The following is a 23,412-nucleotide window of genomic DNA, read 5'->3' as shown; positions in this document are numbered from 1 at the left end:
GTGTTTGCTTCATTTGCATCCCTCCACCTTCTCCATACATCACATAATTAGCAATAAAACATTCCCTTAATGTCATATTTTTGTTTTGTGGGGTTTGTCCTGAACTACTGAATCATTAATTAAAAATGCAAATGCTCTTTTCCTAGACAGGGGTGAAAATTCCCCCAGGTACATAACATACACTACAAGAGTTCAGGTCATACGATTGGGCTGACTTGCCGTGACATGCCAACAAATCAGTGTGTAAAATCAGAGTGGGTCATAATTTAATTCTGTGTATAAAATGAACAGAATTAAAATATACAAAGGAGGGGAGGGTGGTCTTAAGCCATTCTCAGTGTCTACTGTTTCTGCTCACAAACTCCCCCACTGAAACAGAATGCATTTAGAAAGAGTTGTAAACTAACTGCTGGACAAGTGTTTTATCTTTTTCTATAATTGCATGAATCATTTAGGCGCCAGCAGTATCTTGCATAAGACAAGCCAGACAGTTTTAAGTATGCTTTGACACCTCGGACAGAGAGCCTTACCCCTCATAAATACAGCCAACAGTTGCACTACCCAACTGTGGGATCTTACAGAGACAGGTGTATTTAATCTGAAATCATGTGAACCACTTTTATTGCACACAGATGGACTCCATTTAGCTGATTGTGTGAATTCTGAAGACAATTGGTTGCACCTGAGCTTGTTTAGGAGTGTCATAGCAAAGGGGCTGAATACTTATCTAATGAAGAGTTTTCAGGTTTTTATTTTTAATTGATTTGTTTTTTCAGCCCCCCCCCCCCCCCCCCCCCCCCCCATTTTCTCAGAATTGAAAGTGTTGAGGACGTTGTGTAAATCAAAAGAAAAAATCATATTTAAATGCATTAAGATTTCAGGTTGCAACACAACAAACTGTGAAATCATCCAAGGGGGGGCAATACTTCCTATAGGCACTGTATAATCATTTGAGGTTGATAACATATTAGTTTGGTACATCACGTTTAAACAAAATTGCTAAATTTGGTACAGGAATGTTGGATTCCTTTCTGAAGTTGAATTAATTCTCGTGCATATTGACATGATTAATTACAACGAGAAACAGGTATTGAAAATACTAATGCAAAGTAGACACTTTGTGTGATGAGCCATATTCAATATTAGTATATTAACCATGTATGCTAATGATATTATGGTCATTGTAATCGTTTGACTATGAGATCAATGAACTGTGTACTGTTGATGGATATCTCTAACCAATAGTCTTTCCTTTCTGTAATATTAGATTAATTGTGCACCCCTATTTATTCTTAAATAAACTATTGTTTTACATTTCTGACACATTGTGAATGTCAGGTGATTGTCTAAGGGAATCCGAGATGTACATGATCCCGATTTTAAATATGGTATGTCTCATTTATTAACATTTGGACGTTCTTAAATGGGAGCCTAGAGGCTCATTTATATTTAAATAAATTGTATACCTAATTCACTAAAGGAGCAGTCTCATCCAAGTATAAATATGGCCTTTTGCCAGACACTTCTAAGATTGGCAGAAAAATATTATTTAAATCATCCTCACTTGTCCATGTTCATACCAACATGCACACCAGTGCCTTTAATGGTTGGCACAGTGTACTCAGGACACATCAGAGTCACTGCTTCTGAATCTGTTGAAGGGGGTCTTTACACCACAGAAGCATTAGGTAACCGCAACTTCACAATGGACTAACAATATCCATTGTGAGTTTGTCAATAACACACAGTATCATGTGGCAGACATCTTGGGCGCTACTAATTTGTATACCTCTAGCAACACAATGGTTGTTCACATGCACATATAATGTACACATACACACAAGCATTTAAACATACTTGCAGGATCTGTACATAAAACTACATATGTGTACACAGAAAATCAAAAACCTACTTTCTATTTGTGTTTATCTTTATGTATTAATTACACCAGAGCAATAGGAAAATTGCACAAGTCTGACATCATTATCCAGTAATCAGTACTCAGGATCAAAAGAAATTAGCATCCTGCTGTTAACCTACAGAGATAATAGAGTTTCTGCTTTAGGTTATCTGCATATGTCAGTGTTCGCAAATGGTTCAAGGACATGGAAATCTGAACATAAAACAAATTATTATTTAAATACACTGAAAAATATTAAAACCATTAGAAGGGAATTTATTGCTAAAATAAGTTTCAAAGATGTAATGGAAACCAAAAACAAATTATGAATGACAAACCAAATAATATGAATTATACTGTATGTGGATAAGAAAATTACATACACCCTACTTACTCTATCCTTAAGACCCGGAAAAAGGAGCTGTCCAGCCTTACACTGGAAGGAGTAAACAACAACTGGTTTCCCTACAGAAAGGTGAATTTTCATTATATTTAGGGGAAGTTTTATTTTCTCTTTAGGACTAGTGGCAGACCTGAGGCACATGTTAAAGACTTACCTGTGTCAAGACTGTGACACTATATTGAGTTGTGTGACTTAAACCTGATATTAAAAATGCCTTAAAAACCCACATTCACAGTCTCAGTGTGTGTAAAGTTAAAGTTCACTACTGAAACCTCCCTGTGGGTGTAAGTGGGGGGGGTGTGCAGTGCGTTCAGAAGATAAAAAACTATTTTTGTAATTTTTTGAAAGTAAATATGTGTAAAAAAAAAAAAAATAATAAAAAAAATAAAAGTGCCATATATTTTGTTTGTTATGGACTTTCAACCTGTGTGGAGTTTTGTTTGACTGGAGTTATAAATAGTAAATAAAAATATAATTAGAGTCAATGGGAAGTCCTCACAAGTATAGAAATACAAACGTGTGTGTGTGTGTGTGTGTGTGTGTGTGTGTGTGTGTGTGTGTGTGTGTGTGTGTGTGTGTGTGAGAGTGAGTGTTTGGTAGCTTGCAGCCATCTTGTTGAAGGGACAGATTGGAACCAAGATGTCCACCGTTTGCACAGTCACGCGGTTTTGATTCTTAAAAACCACATAACCACAAGTTTAAAAAGAGACACATGACAGGAGTGTTTTAGGAGTGTTTTTTTCAATCGAATCACTCACAAATGACTTCTTATTAACTGTCTACAGGGCAAATTCAGCATTTCTGTCCTGATGGCAAATAAAGACTTAAAAAGTATCCCACTTGGTAGCCTCATCATATACAGGGTTTGTCTGTGTGAAATTTTCTTTGAATATCTCAATCAACAGTTGATAATCTGTAATAATTATCTTTTCATAACACATGGCAAGGAAGGGAATTTATATACAGTATTACAAAAACATCCTGGAGTTGGTTTATTATAAAATTTTTTTTATTATTATTATTTTAATAATCGACTGTGACAAAATAGGGGGAGGAGGAGAGAAAAATGTAGTCCAGGAGGGGCTAAAGGACTACATCCCCCAGAATTCCATGGGAAAGAGCCAGGATGAGGGTCATCTGGCGCTTATAATTAATGAGGGACAGTCTGCACAAGAAGAAGAGACTGTCAGAGACCCAGGTAGTTTGTAAAGCAGAGGGTTGTTGAAATTTTTAAACTGCAACAGTGGCTTTTTACAACTCGTAAACCAAGATAGTTAGAACCTGAAGTCAAAAGTATAGTTTAGAACTCAGTGTGGGAATTAGGCTTTTGTTTTGTTTTTAATTTTTATTTCTGTAAATAATAAAAGCGGCATTAAAGTACTTAAAACTTCATATTCTGTGTCTGGGTCTGCTACAAAAGGGCAATCGAACCTTTAAATTAAGTGAAATCCTTCACATGATTTGTGAGTAAAGACTTAAACAGCTTGACATTTTGTCCCTCTGTGTTTGCCTTCCCTTGATCGTTGATTATTTTTGCCCACTTTGAATCACGCATATCCTCACTGTAATGTTAACCAGCCAGCAGTTAACAGTAATAATGATTGTAATATGATTTTATAAGTAGTTTTGTAATATTTATTTTTAATACCTAAACCATGCCTCAGACCAGACTAACAGAATTATATAATAATCCCTGTTAAACTGGTCCATTTCTGATAGTCATTTTATAATGAAATCAAGTGGCATTAACATTGGACTAAAAACTTTTAACTACCAGAAATTTACTGTTTTAAAATAAATTATTGCTATCATAAACCATAAAGCAATCAATATAAAATAGCAGCTCCCAGTATTGTTAAACCCTTTGCCTTCCGAGAAGTGCAGTGATCAGTGCTGTGGTAGGCTTGTGAACACGGGGAGCTACAACACCTAAAAAGAAAGACACAGACACTTGTTTCATCTTATGGTACAGTCAGAGGTAGATCTGATCTGATTTGAGCTACATTACATGTCCTATATTACCTTGCTGTCTATTTTAACATTTGTCTTTTTTTTTTTTTTTTGGTTACCATTGCATGGGTTTTGGTTTTAAATGCCCCTTAAGAGTCACACTTTAAAATCATTCTTCATAGATACCAGTAATGATTTCAACATAGTAACCTATATTATTGATGGTAACTATGGTTTTAGCTTTTAAGTAAATTATCTTATTTAGACAGTCACTGTAGATTGGTTGGCTGTTGTTGTTGCTACTAGGCTGAATGTAAACAAGAAACAACCATTTATGTTTTAAAATTAGAAAATCAGTGTTTTGGTTTTTTTTTTACACAGGAATTACAACTAACTGTATGCATAATTCAGTGCTTCTTTGGAAAGCTGAATGAAGTTCACAAGAAGAGTTCACACACCTTGTGAAAGACCCGATGCAGAAGATCCCTGACCGCGATCTTCGGTGAAGCTTATGGGCAACCCTAAACTGCATCCGCACAAACCATGACAGGTGTGGATACTTACCCAGAATTTTGGTACATTTGTTATGTTATGGGTCATATTGACCCGATTTCAAACTAATTTAAACAACCTTAAATTGATTAACTGTTTTTATTTGCAAAAGTTTTGCTCTTTTATGGTCTTTTAGTCCAGGAGCTATGATAAAACTTCTTTGACTGACAACCTGGGAGCTTCTCATTTTGGAGTGTCTTTACCAGTGAAATGCTGTTGCAATACTGACAGTGAAAATGAGTCTCTGCCTTGTAGATATATACTGCTTGTTATTATGTTTATAAATATCTCCAGACTGGTGCAACCATTTCCAGAGATAATAATACAAATATAATAATAATAATAAAATAACAAATTGAAGAAGTTTGTTATATTCCTGCCCACAAATCTACATAGATAAATGCCACGGGTCACAGTGACCTGAAACATCTTATTTGTATACATGACCTGTTCTAAAAGGTTCTGTTTTCTGTGTATAAGTTCATGACCCCAACTTAGGAAAAGTCATTAGTCAATATTATACAGAAAATGAAAAGAAAAATAGCAAAACTAGAGTTGGGTTAAATAGACCTGAAACCTAATAGGTGAGTTAATGCACAAATGGAAAATTAAAAACTCTCCAGTGTGCAACTGTGGTCACCCAGAACAGACCATGGAACATATAATAACTCAATGCCCCATTCACAGATATGAAGGAGGCATCACAGCAATGCACTCCTGTTGTTACTCCTGACGCAATTACCTGGCTTAACCACCTAAATGTAAAATTATAGTTGTTGCTCTACATCTACTTCAGCTATACAAAGAAGATGAAATGTTTCTTTGGACCTGAAACCAGACAATTCTTGACATTAAGTGGCCTCAATAAGGTTTATAATCATTATTAACTGCCAATACTGAGAAAATCACCCTGTAATTTCTGTTAATTATGTCTATAAATAAATTATTCATTAGGGAATGTGATCAAGCTCCTAAAATGTAAAGTGCTGTTTGGCTTACTAATGAGCCTCTTTTACAATAAAGGAGGCTGAATGTTTATCTGTATTTAAATACATTTCCCTTTACAGCCCTTCATTATTCAATTATAGTTTGCCTAGGAGGGGACTGATATAAGATGACCCCATGTTCTTCCCCCCAAACACTATATTTCACGGTACAAGATTAACAGCTACCTACCCTAGCTACCGCTTTTAGTTGATGGAGTGCAAAAATGCATTTTATACGTGGGATAAAAAATATACCCCTATTTTGCATCGTAAAAAAAAAAAAATATATATATATATATATATATATATATATATATATATATATATATATATATTTATAACTCACGATAATCCCGTGCTCTTTCAACACCTAATAAAAGAATGGCTAAGTTGTTTCAACACTGAGTTCATGTATTCAAAGCTTTTCTGTTAATCACTTTTTGATTACCGTCACAGGGGTAAATAAAGGTTCAGTAAAAATAAAAAATAAAAAATAAAAATCCCATCCATAACAAATATTGTAAACATGTGGTTTTTATTATTGTGCTTTCCTTTTCCTTTAATTTTACAAGTTGTGTAGCAATTACCGATATATTCTTTTGCTGCTTTAGCTCTTAAAACCATAAATAAACCACCAATATTTTCAAAAATGTATGTTATACTCTTTTAATATTTTGAACGATACTTTTTTTAAATGCTTTGTTATTGCAGGGATGCATATTTCCATGTAAACTTTATAACATCAATAAATTAACCTGCATATTAGTATGGGGCGTATTTTCTGGCGGGGATGCACAATTCGATTTACAACAATGTCAGAAAAATTTCTCTCAGCCTGTGACATCATTTTACTCATCATTCCAAGATGGCAGCGACCAAGGATAAGTGCATTAGTGTGGAAGGAGTGGTATCACTGATAGCTGATTTTAACAATCTATATTCCAAATTGATTAATTGATTGACTAAACTGTCAACCAACAACAACCCCAGTTTTCCCCATTACAGCCACATTCTCACGTCACAGATTATGTCCACTGTCGGTGAGATGATGTTAAAAGCTGTATAAACACAAATGAAGATGAGCCTGGCTCTTTTGCGTAGTGATTAAGATCACTTGTGATGTGCAAAGTCGCCGGTCTGCCTCTATCTTCCGCTCTGTTTCATTGTAGAGATTCTGCCTTGTACTGTGATTTGTCTTTCTATATTATTCTCAGAGTCCCCACACAGCACAAATGTTCTGAGGGTGTGTGAGTGTCCTTTGATCTCAGCTGATTTCTTTTTTTTTTTTTTTTTTTAAACGTGAAGGATATCCTATATTCTCAACTTGCTTTAAAATTCAACACAACAGTTAGGCATAAGCAACTTATTTATTGTCTATCTTTTTTATTATAAGTAGGTATTGACATTTTAATTAGCTAGTTAAAAATATTTGAACCTTTTTTGCTGTTATACTCGTTTGTAATTGTGTTTTTTTGTTGTTTTTTTTTTTTTTTTTTTTACTAATTCTGTTTGATAATGGCATTGCAATGTAATTGGAAACGTTACAGGGAGAATAAAAATAATACTTTAAATGCCTTCATTGACAAATTATTTTGCGAACTGCACATTTCAGTGTTGAGATACCCTGATTAAAGTAGTTTAGACAAACTAATATTTAGGTCATTTTCCAGTAGTACTACTTATTTTTATATTTTTTCTTGTGGTCGTTTTAAACAGATCAAAATATTAAGACATATTCAGGACAAATTTACTGAATTCTAACCTACACTGCATACTGTACTGCGGGGCTGGATTAAGGGACATGGATGCCCTACGCTAACCCATATTTTGGGGGCCCTATGCATATTATGGTGAATAGCATTATTGGCATATTGGTTAATCCAGTCCTATGATGGAGTGTGAGCGGAGCAGAGCAAGCCAAGTGTACACGGAGCAGCGGTGTGGAGCTGGGTAGTTGCTGGATCGGAGCGGGGAGCGAACATTTCCAGCCTGCTCTTTCGGTTTTATTTTTCTTAAATACATGTTTGGCCATGGACTTTGCACACAATTCAAATAAAGAAGGTGACAAATACAGATGCAGTTACTGTACAGTATTTCCCATCACGCCTGTGCATGGTAACTATTAATTTTCCAGTTTCAAACCAAAATTAGGCACATTTATCATTTGCGGAATTGCATTAAAAAAAAACAAAAAAAAAAGCTTTTATATTCAATGTGATTGGTGTTTCACTTTATAATTCATTATGGAGGGGAAAATATATATTCTCCCGATTGTGGAGTTGCCATATAAAAATGTGAGAAATGTCATTCATGTGTCCATCTGACTGTGGTTATTACATAGCCTATATTGTTCTTATTACAGTTCTACGGTTATGCTCCAATACAGCGCTGTGAATACGGTTGATATTTTCTCTACTATTAATAGTTCATTCACTATAGGGTGGTCCATCAGCCCCATTGACTCATATGTATTTGGTTCACATATGAGATATTCGGATACAAACAAGCCCAGTAAAAAGCCTATTTGATACGAATCATATGCACAGTTTGAAATATGTGAGGCACCATACTCCACTTCTTAGGAACCAATTAACAACCTGTTCTAATGCAAGACAACATTTCCTGAATTTTACTTAATTTTCAATTTCCGCATGTTTCCAATCAATAATAATGAGACAGCGTCTTTGAATTAAATTAGATAGCCCAATTGAGCACTTTATGCAGCTTTTTTCTTTGCTGATCATAGCTGGGCATGAGGCTTGTTAAACTGTGCATGCCTGTATTGCCTTGTACCATACGACAGAAACCACATGGAAATGATAATAATTAAATCTCACTGCCGTTAATGATCATTTTAATTAACATTCAAACATCCCTGTGAACACAGAACACAAAATGATGCGATAAGGATCACAGGCATAAAAAATACTTCAGTCCCAGTAAAGTGCAAAAGCATTAGTGCATAATATAACATCCACTGAGGTTAATGTGTCAGTGGTTTTGTTAGTTTTGTCAGAAAGTCTAGCAGCCAATATATACAATAGCAGCAGAATTGTATATACAGCAAAAAAAAAACAATGTTTATTTTTATTTTTTTTCCAAACCTTTTTGTAGATTCCTTCTACAGAGCCGTAGTAGCATTGCATTCAATAGAACAAAACAATGTAGTTTAACTAAAAAACTTCTTTTTGGGTTTTCTTTTGGAGTGAGAGAATCAAACACTATGGACTTAATCCGTTCTTGCCGGCTGCAGACATCCACACTTGAATTTCCTTCAGCCGCCCGCATTGTACATGTATACCTTTACCTGCCCTTTTTGCTGAAATTCCAACCCCAAATGAAAAAGGAAATTTTCTAAAATGTAAAGAGGCATACTCTACACATTTGAGACAGGACAAGTTTTTAAATGGGCCCTAAACTGAAATAAATGCATACGTACATTTTATCTTGCAGACTGATGCCTCTGATGTAGTAAGACTAGGGACGGATCTCTCCCAGGAGGTAGAGGGTGTGAGGCATTTGGTATTGTACATTAACAAGAAGCTGCTTGTGTGTGAGACTCAGAGACCAGGTATGCTGTAATTGAGAAAGAAATGCCTAGCTGTCATAAAAGAACAAAATTAACCAAAAGCAAGCTTCTGTGTGCCTCTCTTCCTGTGTGTGTGGGCCCGTCTGCCTGCATGCAGTTTTTGTAAAATGTCCAAAACAAATGGTGACCTCACGGGGGCCCGAATTCTGCTGGGGGCCCTATGCTATAACTTAATTTGCGTATAGGTTAGGCAGTACACAACACAGATGCACAGATACAATTATAATATGAGATTAGGGAATTTATACTTTCTCTATATGTTATCAATTTGAAATGCAACTTCACTGTAACATGAAGCCGTATAGTTGGTTAATTATCTAAATACCCAATATACATATATTGAATAGGTCTTTATGTGTACATTATTTTCTTTAGTTAAACGTTGGTATTTTTTATGCACATAATGTAGCCATTATTTCAAGTCCTCATCTCTGTTTTGAATTGAATCACTGAATTGCCAGGAAATTGTTAGCAATAATTGTCAGGTATGAATCCAATCTAATACACCTGTTTGTAATTTAAGAAGCCAGGCAGGTATACAAGGACAGGTTTCAAAGACAATAGCTGTCTGTGGGAAGGTAAGGAACTCTGTATAGATCTGCATATGGTATAAGTTAAACCAAAGTATGTTAAATCTGTGATTTGTGAATAATATATTTAAAGTCAGTAAACCTGATTAGCGTTTAGGGATCCTGTTTAGCTTAGTTAGAGCTTCCAAACAGGAGCTAGGATTTATTTTTGTTTTATATTGTTTGTTAACAGAAGCCTTTGTGGAAGCAATAAACATACAGGTATCATCCTGTTTGAAACCATGCTTTGGTGCTGAGAGTGCTTTATCCAGACCTGTGTTCAAAGTTATACTATCAGTAAAGAAGCTTTGTCACAATTTGTAATTATGAAAACATTTTTACAGTGTTTAATTGTATTGCCCTGCCCTACTTTTAGCAAACAATATGAAATGCAAAACTGAAATCACAAGCAAACAAATTCAAATTGTTACATTTGAAAAGTGTAATACTAATTGTTGAAATGATATTCACTTTTCTGTTGAATTTTTCTGACTCAGTGGTTTCGTTAACAAATCCACAGTTTTTTGTGGATTCATAGCACCAACTGGATTTGTTAATGAAGAGTATATCTGCATCACATTCCCCTTTTCTTCAATGCCACTCAGCCACTTTTAGTTCAAAGGGTGACATCATAGAAATGTTCTATTGTTTATGAAATACTACAGGCTTATACTGTAAAACAGCTCCAACCATACAACATGTTAGTTTATTAAACAAAAGAAGGAAAATAAAACTTGTATTAATCTATTCAAATGTACATTACATTTGAATTGGGTTGTTGGCAGTACAGCTTCTTTTAACAATCTATATTCCAAATTGATTAATAGATTGGCTAAATTGTCAATCAACAGCAGCCCCAGTTTACCCCCATTGCAGCCACATTCTCACAACACGAATGATGTCCTGTCAGTGAAATAATGTTAAAAGCTGTATAAACACGAATGCATATGAACCTGGCTCTTTTGCATAGTGGTTAAGATGTTGCTTGTGGTGTGCAAGGTCACCAGTTCGCATTCACTATTTCATTGTAGAGATTCTGCCTTCTAGAGTGATTTGTTTTTCTATATTTTACATTTTCAGAACTCTATTGTCATGCACTAGTGATAAGATAGTAAGTCAAGGCTGACAATCACACTGAAAGACTTATAAATAACTGACCGAATAACACTTATTTTGTATGTTTTATTACAGATGGCTTTTTTTGTCTCAGGGAGAAAAAAAAAACTATGCTAAGCAACTTTTCTGCAAAGCTCTTGTTTGTTCCTTGTGGTTACTGCAGTGGAGAATAGGACTCATTCTGAAACACAGTTCTCAAAGTTGGCTAACCTTTAATGATTGGAACTATTTTCACAACTTACAGTTTTCGAATAGTATTATAAATAAAACATTGTGTTAGGCCACATTTGTTAGTTTTCTCATTTGATAATCATTTTAGGATTAGTTGATGATGAGTTAATTTTGTGTCAAACAGGTGTGGAGAGGCTTGGCCATTATTGGCTTGTGTTTACTTGTCTTGATGGTATGAAATATTAAAAATGCCTGCAGAGTTACAACTTTTTATGCCATCTGTTTTCAACATGCCCAACAGGTTATGTAGCTGAAGTTTTACACTATCCGGAATTATATTAAACTGGAAATAATTCCCAATAGAAGTGGTAAAGAAAGCTTTATGTCCCAACACATCCAAATGAGATGGGAGCTCGTCAGTTGACATTCAGCAATAGGATCACCCAGGTGACTAATGGATTAGTAGGAAAATCCCACCATATTTTTTTCAGGAATAGAGCAAGCATTTACCTAAAAAGTCAAGAAGCAGCCTATACTGCACAGGATGGAGAGGTGAAGCACAGCCAGCTCTTCCACTACACTACAACAAAAATGATGAAGGACATGTTGTTGAGTGGACCTCAGAACACTGACTTTGGCTTTTAGCGTGAGTCCTGTGTGACTACAAAAAGATGTATGACTGAGAATAGATAATTGAAGCACTGCCAGACCTTATTAGCAGTGGAAAAGATGTAGTCTCATGGAATTTATTAAAATGATTGAATAAGGGAGACTATATGATGAAGACAGAAAGCTGGCCTGAAGTCTTCAATTAATGACACTGTGTCTTTCCTAGGTAAGAGTAATACAAGTTGGAGCCAAATTAGAATAAATCCATTGAGGTCTCCTGCTTTTTCCATTGCAAACAAAACTAAATTCTGATATCAATTCAGCAATCAAGGACATACATGGTAATAAATAACAGTGATAGATTGAAAGTATGTTCCATATTACAACCACAAATTGATTTCCCTGTGGCTCATACAGTATGACACATGAAGGATGCTTTTAAGGTTACTGTTATTTTTTTATTTATTTATATAGGACCAAGCCAAAACTAAAATACAGTACATATTAAAATGAATAAATAAATAAAAAAGTTAAGACCGTAGTAATCAGAGCATGCAGTATGCATAATCGTTTCTAAAAAGACTCTCCATAGCAAGATTAATTACAGCAAGATTAAATTTATTAAGTACTGGCAAGGCAATAGTTTTCAATACACTTGCTTTTCTTTAATCACCAGAAATGAACTTGACTGTACGTGCCCGGAGAACAATGTTTAACAGCAGGGCCTTACACCAATCATAATTTGTACAGCTATAATGTATGTTCAGGCTTCCCTTGGCAGCATTCAAAGCAATTAGTTTTAAAGCCAGTACCTGTATTTTCATCTTTAACCCTTACTCAGCAGCATCAATTGATCTCACACAGAAATCAGAAAGGGGTGCATGCATAAATGCAGTTCATTTATCATTTAAAGTAAAACAATAACAAGCATAATAATAATAATAATAATAATAATAATAATAATAATAATAATAATAATAATAATAATAATATATTACACAATGGATCCATATTATTATTTAAATGTTGTTTTGAAGTGCCATGCATTTTAATAATAAAAAAGTGCTATCAACAATACATGTACTTGAAGCGCCACACATATAAATGGACACTACTGTACACAAATGCATATTATATTGTACTTGGACACTAAACATGTACAAAATCTAGTAAAAACAAACAATGTGTCAACACATACCTGTGCTTCAGTATGAAGTTACGTGTGCATACAAAAGCAGCTTCAGACATTTCGTCAAAAAACAAACAAATAACAAAAAGCATATTAGATAAAAAGAACAACAACAAAAAAAGAAAGGCTCCATCCATTGAACAACAGAAAAAGAATACCGGTCCAAACTGCATTATCAAAGTTTTTTAAGTTGTCTCTCATCAGCATTGATTCTACAAATCAACCGGGGTTAATAATAGTGATAGGTTAGTATATGAACAATATATTTTTTACAATTCACAGAATAAATCATATTTAGGTAATAAGCAAGGTACTGTAAAGAAAATAGTAATCAAATACTGTGCTGGAAACTGATGTATTTTACAGACACAGACACTTCTGCTACGATTGGAAATTGACTAATTATAGCTGAAAAAATTTCACTATTGCAATGTATCATGCAATTATCAAGATGCTGTATAGAATGCACTTATCAAATACATTGCTGGAAACTAATGCATTATACACAAATGGATGCACAGTTTTATGAAAATGACTATTGGCTAAAAATATACTGTATACAGGAATAAAGCAATAGACCATCTCTACATCCCCCCTGCTCTCCTGTGGTTGTGGTATGTGAAAAACATGTATTTTTTGCAACTCTCAGAAGTTGGAAAGAGGTGCAAATGCAGCCCCAAAAAAGTACTACGTGCACTTCCCAAGTTGGGCAAAGGTGTTGTTATCAAAATAAAGATAACAGATTAAAGTTGAATGACTTGTAAGGGTATCCTGTGATATTCAAAGAGTTATGAGATGTATTCATTTAAAACACGCTGGGGTGCAAGCAAAGAAGTGTTAACATAAGAACATAAGAACATAAGAACATAAGAAAGTTTACAAACGAGAGGAGGCCGTTCGGCCCATCTTGCTCGTTTGGTTGTTAGTAGCTTATTGATCCCAAAATCTCATCAAGCAGCTTCTTGAAGGATCCCAGGGTGTCAGCTTCAACAACATTACTGGGGAGTTGATTCCAGACCCTCACAATTCTCTGTGTAAAAAAGTGCCTCCTATTTTCTGTTCTGAATGCCCCTTTGCCTAATCTCCATTTGTGACCCCTGGTCCTTGTTTCTTTTTTCAGGCTGAAAAAGTCCCTTGGGTCGACACTGTCAATACCTTTTAGAATTTTGAATGCTTGAATTAGGTCGCCACATAGTCTTCTTTGTTCAAGACTGAAGAGATTCAATTCTTTTAGCCTGTCTGCATATGACATGCCTTTTAAGCCCGGAATAATTCTGGTCGCTCTTCTTTGCACTCTTTCTAGAGCAGCAATATCTTTTTTAAGCGAGGTAACCAGAACTGCACACAATATTCAAGATGTGGTCTTACTAGTGCATTGTACAGTTTTAACATTACTTCTCTTGATTTAAATTCAACACTTTTCACAATGTATCCGAGCATCTTGTTAGCCTTTTTTATAGCTTCCTCACATTGCCTAGATGAAGACATTTCTTAGTCAACAAAAACTCCTAGGTCTTTTTCATAGATTCCTTCTCCAATTTCAGTATCTCCCATATGATATTTGTAATGCACATTTTTATTTCCTGCGTGCAGTACCTTACACTTTTCTCTATTAAATGCCATTTGCCATGTGTCTGCCCAGTTCTGAATCTTGTCTAGATCATTTTGAATGACCTTTGCTGCTGCAACAGTGTTTGCTACTCCTCCTACTTTTGTGTCATCTGCAAATTTAACAAGTTTGCTTACTGTACCAGAATCTAAATCATTAATGTAGATTAGGAATAGCAGAGGACCTAATACTGATCCCTGTGGTACACCACTGGTTACCACACTCCATTCTGAGGTTTTTCCTCTAATCAGTACTTTCTGTTTTCTACATGTTAACCACTCCCAAATCCATGTACATGTGTTTCCTTGAATCCCAACTGCGTTCAGTTTGAGAATTAATCTTTTGTGCGGGACTTTGTCAAAAGCTTTCTGGAAATCTAAATAAACCATGTCATATGCTTTGCAATTATCCATTATCAATGTTGCATCCTCAAAAAAATCAAGCAAGTTATTTAGACACGATCTCCCTTTCCTAGAACAACCAAATGTGGAGCTGGCTCAAAAAGACCACTGCTTGCTGGTCTAGTTTGTCAATATAGTTATATTTTGTATATAAAAACCTGTAATTAAAATTATTAATCCTGCATTACTTTGGGTCGCCAATCTAAATCAGCAATGACAATACACACCATGACAACATAGTTTAGAATATTGTTTGAAACATGCTAACAGATATATCAAATGTTTATAATTGAAGAAATAAACATGTTTAACATTTCAAATGTGCTGAGATCATACTAAGTGCACTGTATATATAGCTACCCTTAATACTGCTCGGAGGAATTTTAAATTGTTTCTTCGCATATCAAAACTTTAATTCCATGCCTACTGTTTAAACCTATTACTGGCAAAGCTTTGACAACTTCAGATGACTTGAATTTATTATTCTGTAACTGCTGATGAATGCACAAAGACATATGGAGTGTTTCTTTACTATGTTACTCACAGTTATTGGTCCAGTGGGCCATATTGTAAATTATGTTAAGTAACTTCAAAATCATTTTCTCCCGTTCCTGTATTTTGTATGATGTTTACAATCATGCTGTGGTTTCTATATTGCCTTTTGCCAGGCAAATATTGGTACAGAGAAAATCATGACCCTAATTCAGTACTGGAGAAACAGCAATGATCTTACAGCCAATTCAAAAACAACACTTGCTCCTTATTCTTACTTGATACGCTTTCCTATGCTCTCTTGTTTCATTTGTACAATTACCTCCCTCAGTTAATTAAGCAGGTAGTGTTTGTTTTTGGGTCATTTTTTTAGATATGCATATGTGGTTTGGGAAAGCACCGGACGTGTTTAAAGTACATTTCTTTTTTAAATGTATTAATCTGTAAAACCTAATTAAACAAGTTGCTTATTGTGACGGGGGTGTAATAGGATCCCGCTAAGGTCGTTTTGCCCTGACTCGGAAATCACGCAGTCGCTGAGCCCACTTTCTGCAATCAGCTGCGCTGCATCCACCAATTGGCTGAGGTGGGGCGGGGGCTGATTGCAGGGGAGGGGCTGGGCAGTTTTTAGACAGCGCGGTTTCTGGATCTCAGTCCTGGGATAGCAACCTGAAGAAGGCTGCACTGCTGGATATTTGTTGCTATGTTTGTGTGTGTGTGTGTGTTTGTCTTCTTCAGAACCTTGAACAGACGATGTCTTGTCCAGTATGTCGATCCCCACCCTTCTCTTCCCACCTCAGTGGACGTCCGTGGAACTCCTACAGACACCAGCCATTCCCAGGACAGTGAGCGCTGCAGTGTGCTGTAGACGGAGATGGAGGTGTACTAAGTTCCGCTGCAGTGCCACCACCACCGTGGCGATCAAGAGAATTACCATGGCTTGGCTGTGTATTCTTTGCTATTGTGTGTGGGACTCTTTTGTGTAATTTATTTTCTTTTAAACCAGGTTCTACCATCGCTGGTATTACCAGAGGTTTTTAAGCTTTTTAAAAAATATTTAGTGCTACCCAATCTGGGTGCTGCACACCACCCTCGACTCTGTGACGTCATTGCTGGTCCACCTAAGGCTACAGCCACTACCCTCTGACACTTATACAAAATACATTGATTTTTTTTTTCTTTCCTGGCATGTCAAAGTTGCTCAAAGGGACCACCAGCGTTTCAAGTACAGTGGGAGAAAGATATAATACAGAACCTGATTTTCTAACTGGGGAAGTTGTAAAAAAATGCTACCACGCTTGATCCTTTATAAAATGCACATATTGTGCTAGGTACATTTTTCTTTTCCCCAGTGTAAGAGTATATCAAACAATGTCTTAGTTGCCATACACACAGTATTTTTAAGGTAATATTTCATAGGGAACAGGGGAACAATAACTGAATAAAATTTATTTAAAAAAAAAATCCAACATAATTATATTCTCCTGACACAGTATTCAAAGATTAATGTTAATGTTTTTTTTTTTTTTTTTTTTGCATATTTCTCAGTACATTAGTATGTTTTAAAGAGCCACCATCTTCAAAACATCTCCAAAGTCCGCCCATACATTTCCCTACCAGATTCGGAAATACTCTGTCATGCGTTTGTCTTCTCTCAACTCGACTACTGCAAATCTCTTTATGGTGGTCTCCCGGCATGCACCATAAACCAACTGCAGCTAGTTCAGAATATCGCCGCCAGGATCCTTACCAGATGTAAAAAAGTGAACATATCACCCCCGTCTTGCCCAGCTGCATTGGCTACCTATAAAGTTCAGGATTACTTTCCAGATTCTCCTGCTCACTTACAATGCACTTACTCACACAGGTCCTGAGTACCTCTACAACCTGCTGACCCTCTGTGTCCCTGCCTGCAAGCTGAGGTCTTTGACTCTGGCCTGCTTGTTATCCCCAAGCAAAAGTGCACCACACTTGGAGAAGGCTCATTTAGCTTCATGGATCTGACACTCTGGAACTGATGCTCCCACAGTCTGTTGCTTTAAATCAACTCCCAAGACCCATCTGTTCACTCTTGCTTTCCATGCTCTTTAAGCCTGATATCTGTTATTAGCTGTTGTGTCGTTGCTCCTTTTTTTTTCACATTCATAATGTTTTAGAATTTTCTTTTCACATCCTTGCCTTGTATTTAATATATTATGCATTGTTTTTCACTGTATTAATGTATTATCATGGTTTGAATTATCATTGTTATGCTGATGATACCCAAATCTATATTCATTGTAAACCCAACATTGCTGCTGCTGCCTCTGCTTTTACAGCTTGTATCTCCAAGGCTGTGTGCATACACAAGACATCTCCGTCTCTTTGGGGATCCATCATACAAAAGAGGGGTCCCCGTCTCTTGGGGGGCCCCATACAGGATCAAGAACCTGAAAGGAAGGAAGTAAAGGAGACCTCTGGGTCAGAGAGCTGCCCTCAATGAGGTGAATTATAGACTTCCAAAGCTGGGACAGAGACGCACCCCCAGAGAACCTGAAACGAGAAGAGAGCCTTGTGTTACAAAGGGAGAGCTCCTACAGTGAGGTTCAGCAACAATAAGCTTAGCCCCTCAGATTGCAAGGATAGTGATAGGTTATGAGATGCTAAAAGGTTGGGTTTGGCCTGGGGTCCCCTCTGACTCTAGAGAACCCTCCTGCTGAGGTAAAGGAAGTGGAGTTTAACCAAGACTTAGAGAAAGTAAAATCACTAACCCCCCCCCCCCCAAAAAAATGGACCCCCGGCTCCCTGCTAAAGATTCCTATATGTGCAGACAAACAAAAGAACCACTAATGCATATACAAAGAAAGAAAGAAAGAAAGAAAGAAAGAAAGAAAGAAAGAAAGAAAGAAAGAAAGAAAGAAAGAAAACTGACTAGGTGAAGACTCTCTGTTCAGTGGAAAGGAAAAAAAATAAAGAAACTTTCTTTTTAGGGGGAAACCTTTGGTTGCCCAGGTGGTAGACTGATGTGCAGAAGACATCTCAGATGGGGAAGAATGTATGAATGATTCAACTGCTGATGAGGTCCAGCACCCCATATTTTTAATTAAATGCTGGTTAATATTTGCTCTTGCTGCTGAAGTGGCTGCCCTGATTCTGAATGCATGAGGGGTATAGAATTGCAGGGGAAGTCCTGCTCGGGAAACCAACGAAGACAGATGAGATGTTTTTTCCTGACTTTTTCCGAGTACCGATGTTGATGGGGTTAATTCTGAATTGTTTTAACCTCTTTCTGAATAAGAGACTGAACTGTCTTGGGCTGTTGAATAGCAGAATGGAGGTTTTTGCTTTGAAAGGAAGGACAGAAGAATTTGACTGAGTTCGGTTGAATAGTCTGTTAGAGAATCCATTAGAAAGTCCAGAGATGAGGTAGAAAATTATTTTGCGATCAATCAATGATGAGAGATGATTGACATTTGAGGAAAGCAGGCAGATGGAAATGGAGTGAGCGTCACCTCAGACACTGCATGTGCAGGAACCGGCATTGTTTGGGTGCACAAAATGTAGCGTTGAAATTAATACATATCGTATGCCATCTTAGTATTTAATTGAGCGGCCCGTTATATCCTTGGCAGTGGAAGTTTGGCTGAGAGTGCTTTATGGAATTGATAAAACATTATTTCTCCGTACCTAACTGATAGGTCTACAACATGTAAGAGTCAGTTTTTTTTGCCGTGATGGGGGTAAACTTCATACAAATAAATAAATAAATAAATCTCTGTATATTTAAAAAAAGAGCTATTACTTTTAGAAGCCGAGGAACCCTGGATTTGAGGGTAACAGACAGACCACCATATTTAATGACTTGATAATCTAAAATTCTGGTGATGCAATATAATTGAAACCAAGTTAATCTTTACCTACTAAATTGTTGACTCCATGAAGCAGAGGTGTGGCCAAAATGTTATCTGACTTGAGCATTGGCAGGTGAACTTCAGGGTTGGGAGCTGCTGAAGAGACCTGCACAGCTGTCAAAGCAGATGCTTGGGGCAGGAGAGCTGATGGTTCCAGGCGAATAAGATGCTTCATATCATTGGCTTTTTGAAGATGTGGGTCCAAAAAGAGATGAGAAGAGCTGATGACTCTGGTAGAACTGCAGGCAGTGGAAGTTATTTTGCTGGAGGGCAGCTAACACTGATATTTGTGATTCTCTTGGCTGCTGTGCGGGGAGAAAATACTGGCTCTGCTGACATTGATTGCAGTATAAAGAAAACAATATTTCAAATGCTCCTTGCTGGATTGGGATTCCTTTTTGAAGGGTGAAGACAGCAGTAGGTCGGTTGGATTTCTTCAGGCATTTTCTCTTTGGAATAATAGTGGGAGAAAGCTGAGAATTGCTGTTTCCAATGGAGGAGGCAGATGCTGCTGAAAATTATTCTGTGGTCTTGAGTCTGTACTCTTGAGTCTGCAGCTGAGAGCGAGGCAAAATGAAAAAAAAAATGCATAGGGTGTGACTATGGTTTAAATAGGAAGTTGATTTAATTGATGATAGGAAACGAAAGAATAGTGTGGAGCCCAGCTCCCACCCCCTGAACCATAATAATAGGTTAACATTTAAAACTTAATCATTGTTTTAGTTTTCACAAGATACTTATTAGGTTATAACATAATAATTATCTTGTGAAAACAGAAGCAAAACCTGTGCTGGTATTTTGTCAGTCCCAAATCTCCACATTCTCATTTGGGACACCCCATTCTTGATTTCACAGCTTCCATAAAATAACTTCTAAATAGCTACTTCTGTCAGATCACTGTTGTGTAGGCTTAAACCAAATCATGAATTTAGAATATCCATCAATTGCAATTAGGAATCAAGATGCCATAGAAACAGGGCCTAAGTTATGCTATGTCAATCGATTTCTAGCCGAAATTGAACATAGATCAATAATATTAAGTACTGTCTAACGTCATTCTGGCTGCCAAAAATCCTTCTTGACTGCATTTCAAGCGCATTAATCTATGTCCATGTAATTGTTCACTGTTCAATTTCTTGCATTAAATACAGTGCCACATGTAGTACATCAGATTGGTCCTTTTGCCTAAGTGCTCTACTGTATAACAATTCAATCCAAACACAGTTAACATTCTTATCTGAAGCAACAGAAAGGAGAAGCAACTAACTGTGGTTGAGACGGAAAGATTCTGGATGGAGATCTCAACCACAATAGAAAGAAAGCAACACTGATGTACAGGTTAAGTAAGCTGGGCTGAGCTAAGTGGGGGATGGAGGCAGGTGATGCTGGGATGCCAGAATCACTGTTGAGCCCTCTTGAGGTGTCGTGGGCTAGTCAACGAAACACTGAGGATGGAAGGAGCCCACTTGAAGACCCCAGAGATGTACCCTACTTAGCTCAATCCAGACGGTTGTCATGCTGATGCACTGGGGAGATCACACTGGGTTGATCCCCGGAGCCAGCATTGCAGCCGTTGTGTGTGTTGATGCGCTGGAGAGGCAAAATGAGATAATCCCTGGAGCCAGCATTACACTTCAGCAATCAACATCAGACAGAAGGATATCTACATCATCAGATGGAAAACAAAACAAATGGATGGAGATGCAGATGGATCACATTAGTTTTCTGCAAAGCTATGTCTTAGTTGGTGCTTATCTTGGCGAGAGCCAAGTTCAAATCAGCATGAAGTTCAACATCTACTCTCATGTAATGAAAATAATTTACAGAAAGGAAAGGCTATTGCTTAGAGATATGCATGAATAGTATACAGTTAATTGATGTCATAGTCAAACGATTACAATGACAACATAACATCATTACCATACATGGTTAATATACTAATATTAATTATGGCTAATGTGTCTACTTTGCATTGTATTTTCAATACCCGTTTCTCATTGTAATTCATATCAATATGCACAAGAATTAATTTAACTTCCCATTTAGAATGGAATCCAGCATTCTAGTACCTAATTTAGCAAATGAGTTTTTCTGTGTTAATTTAGAAGTGATGTACCAAACTAATAATATGTTATCAACATCAATTGATTATATATTCAAATTAACTCAGAAATGGGGCAATGAACAAATTATCTACATTTATGGTGTAACTCCTTTGAGTTGCTGTGACAGAGAACGAATGAATCTGAATCAACAATCTCCCTCTCGACCTGTGAAAGCACTGTACAGCTGGAATTACGTGCCCTGTTCTGAATGGTTGGGCAGTTCATTCCGGAGGCAGTCGGAAGCCGGCCATTTAGGAAAGGGATGGCGTCATGGTACCAGGAGTCATCGCCCTAGTACAGTGAGTGAAAGTTCATTCATGAATTGGAGGAGACGTGATTGAACTAGCTATCAGAGGGGGTGAGGGGCTGAGGGTACTTTAGGGAGACGTGACGCCGTAATCGTTTCCTTTGTTGTGGTTGAAGGAAGAACTCTGGGATCATGAGTGTTTCGTGTTTTGCTTGTTTTGTACCTGTCTAATTGTTACTGTTTGTTCCTGTTAGACGGCTAAAGCATTCGGGAGCTGTCACTTGAGGCCAGCATGCAAACCTAGACTGCATAAAGCACCATTGTCAACCTGTACCCCACTGCACTGAGTGCACACACTGTTTCATCTACAATAGTGTCTGTTGAAAGTGAGTGTCTTGTTAGTTTAATTTTCGTTCGGGACTGTAACCCTTCTTTTAAGCAAGATGCAATACAAAGTGGTGTGTACAGCCCATGCGTACTATAATTTAAAGTGCTGTTGACATCCAACCCAGCAAAAATAAAGCTGTTTGAACTGTGAACTATCTTGTGTTTGTCTTGTTTGGAGCATCTGCATCACCTTTCACTGTGCACCTCAAACCACACATTCACAGTTGCACATTTCAACAAACAAAATACATCTCTTACACACTCTACGCAGGAAGAACAGTTTATTCACTAACTGGATAGCATTTGCTACAGTTAATTTCTTGAGTCATAAAGTATTTAATATGCTCAATACTTATCGATTTTCAACAAAGAAGTCAATCTGCTTTGGTGATGAACACTGCAGCTCTCTCTCTGGATCTGAAGTTCCAGTGATTTCGTCGGCTCATAATAAGCATTTAAGTATATAAGCATATATTTAAGCATATAAGTTATTTTCAAATGATGTGACAAGAAACCAAGTAGACACAGAGAATAGCTTAGGACCCCCCTCTATATATTTCAATTCTGTTAATTTCATACACAGAGTGATATTATGACCAACACTGACGCTATTCAAGTTATGTATACAATGACATATTAGTAGTGCATTAGTCTGCATGATGTTCTTAACCCTGATAAATTGTGGTTTGTTTCCGTTTTCACAAGGTAATTATCATGATTTAACATCCGGATATGTCTGGGATATATTTCAATTTATGTCGACTTCAAATGTTCATCCAACACTTTCTCCGATGATCAATCAGGTCTAAGTTAGAGAACTTTTAGGATTGTAGACGTCTTACGTGGCAGACTCCCACACCAAGGTAAACACTTATATAGTTATCTCGTATTGGAGTGTCCGAAAACGGTATCTCTGATCAAATTTGGTCGCAGGCTGGATCTTCAGTTTATCACAGTTCATAGACTTGTTTGTGTATCCAGAGCCTTGTTTGTGAGTCATGATCATACTTTTGTAATCTTCTCTTTACTCCTGTGATTGGATAGTTTGGTTATTTTGGGCGGTGCCTGAGTTCACGTTGAGTGTTTCCCATTGGTTGTTCTTGATCCGATGCGGCCCCTTGTTATCAATTGGTCCGTTATTCCGCCCCTGTTGGCTGGATTTATGAGATGGACTGATTTCTGTCCTAGGTGTCAAAGTACCTAACACTGTCTGGCTTGCAGCGCCAAAGGTGTCATTCAGCGATCGT

The sequence above is a fragment of the Polyodon spathula genome, chromosome 1 (genome assembly GCF_017654505.1).
Source record: "Polyodon spathula isolate WHYD16114869_AA chromosome 1, ASM1765450v1, whole genome shotgun sequence".
NCBI lineage: Eukaryota > Metazoa > Chordata > Actinopteri > Acipenseriformes > Polyodontidae > Polyodon > Polyodon spathula.
The sequence above is the reverse complement of the archived record's forward strand: the minus strand, read 5'-3'. Positions refer to the sequence as shown.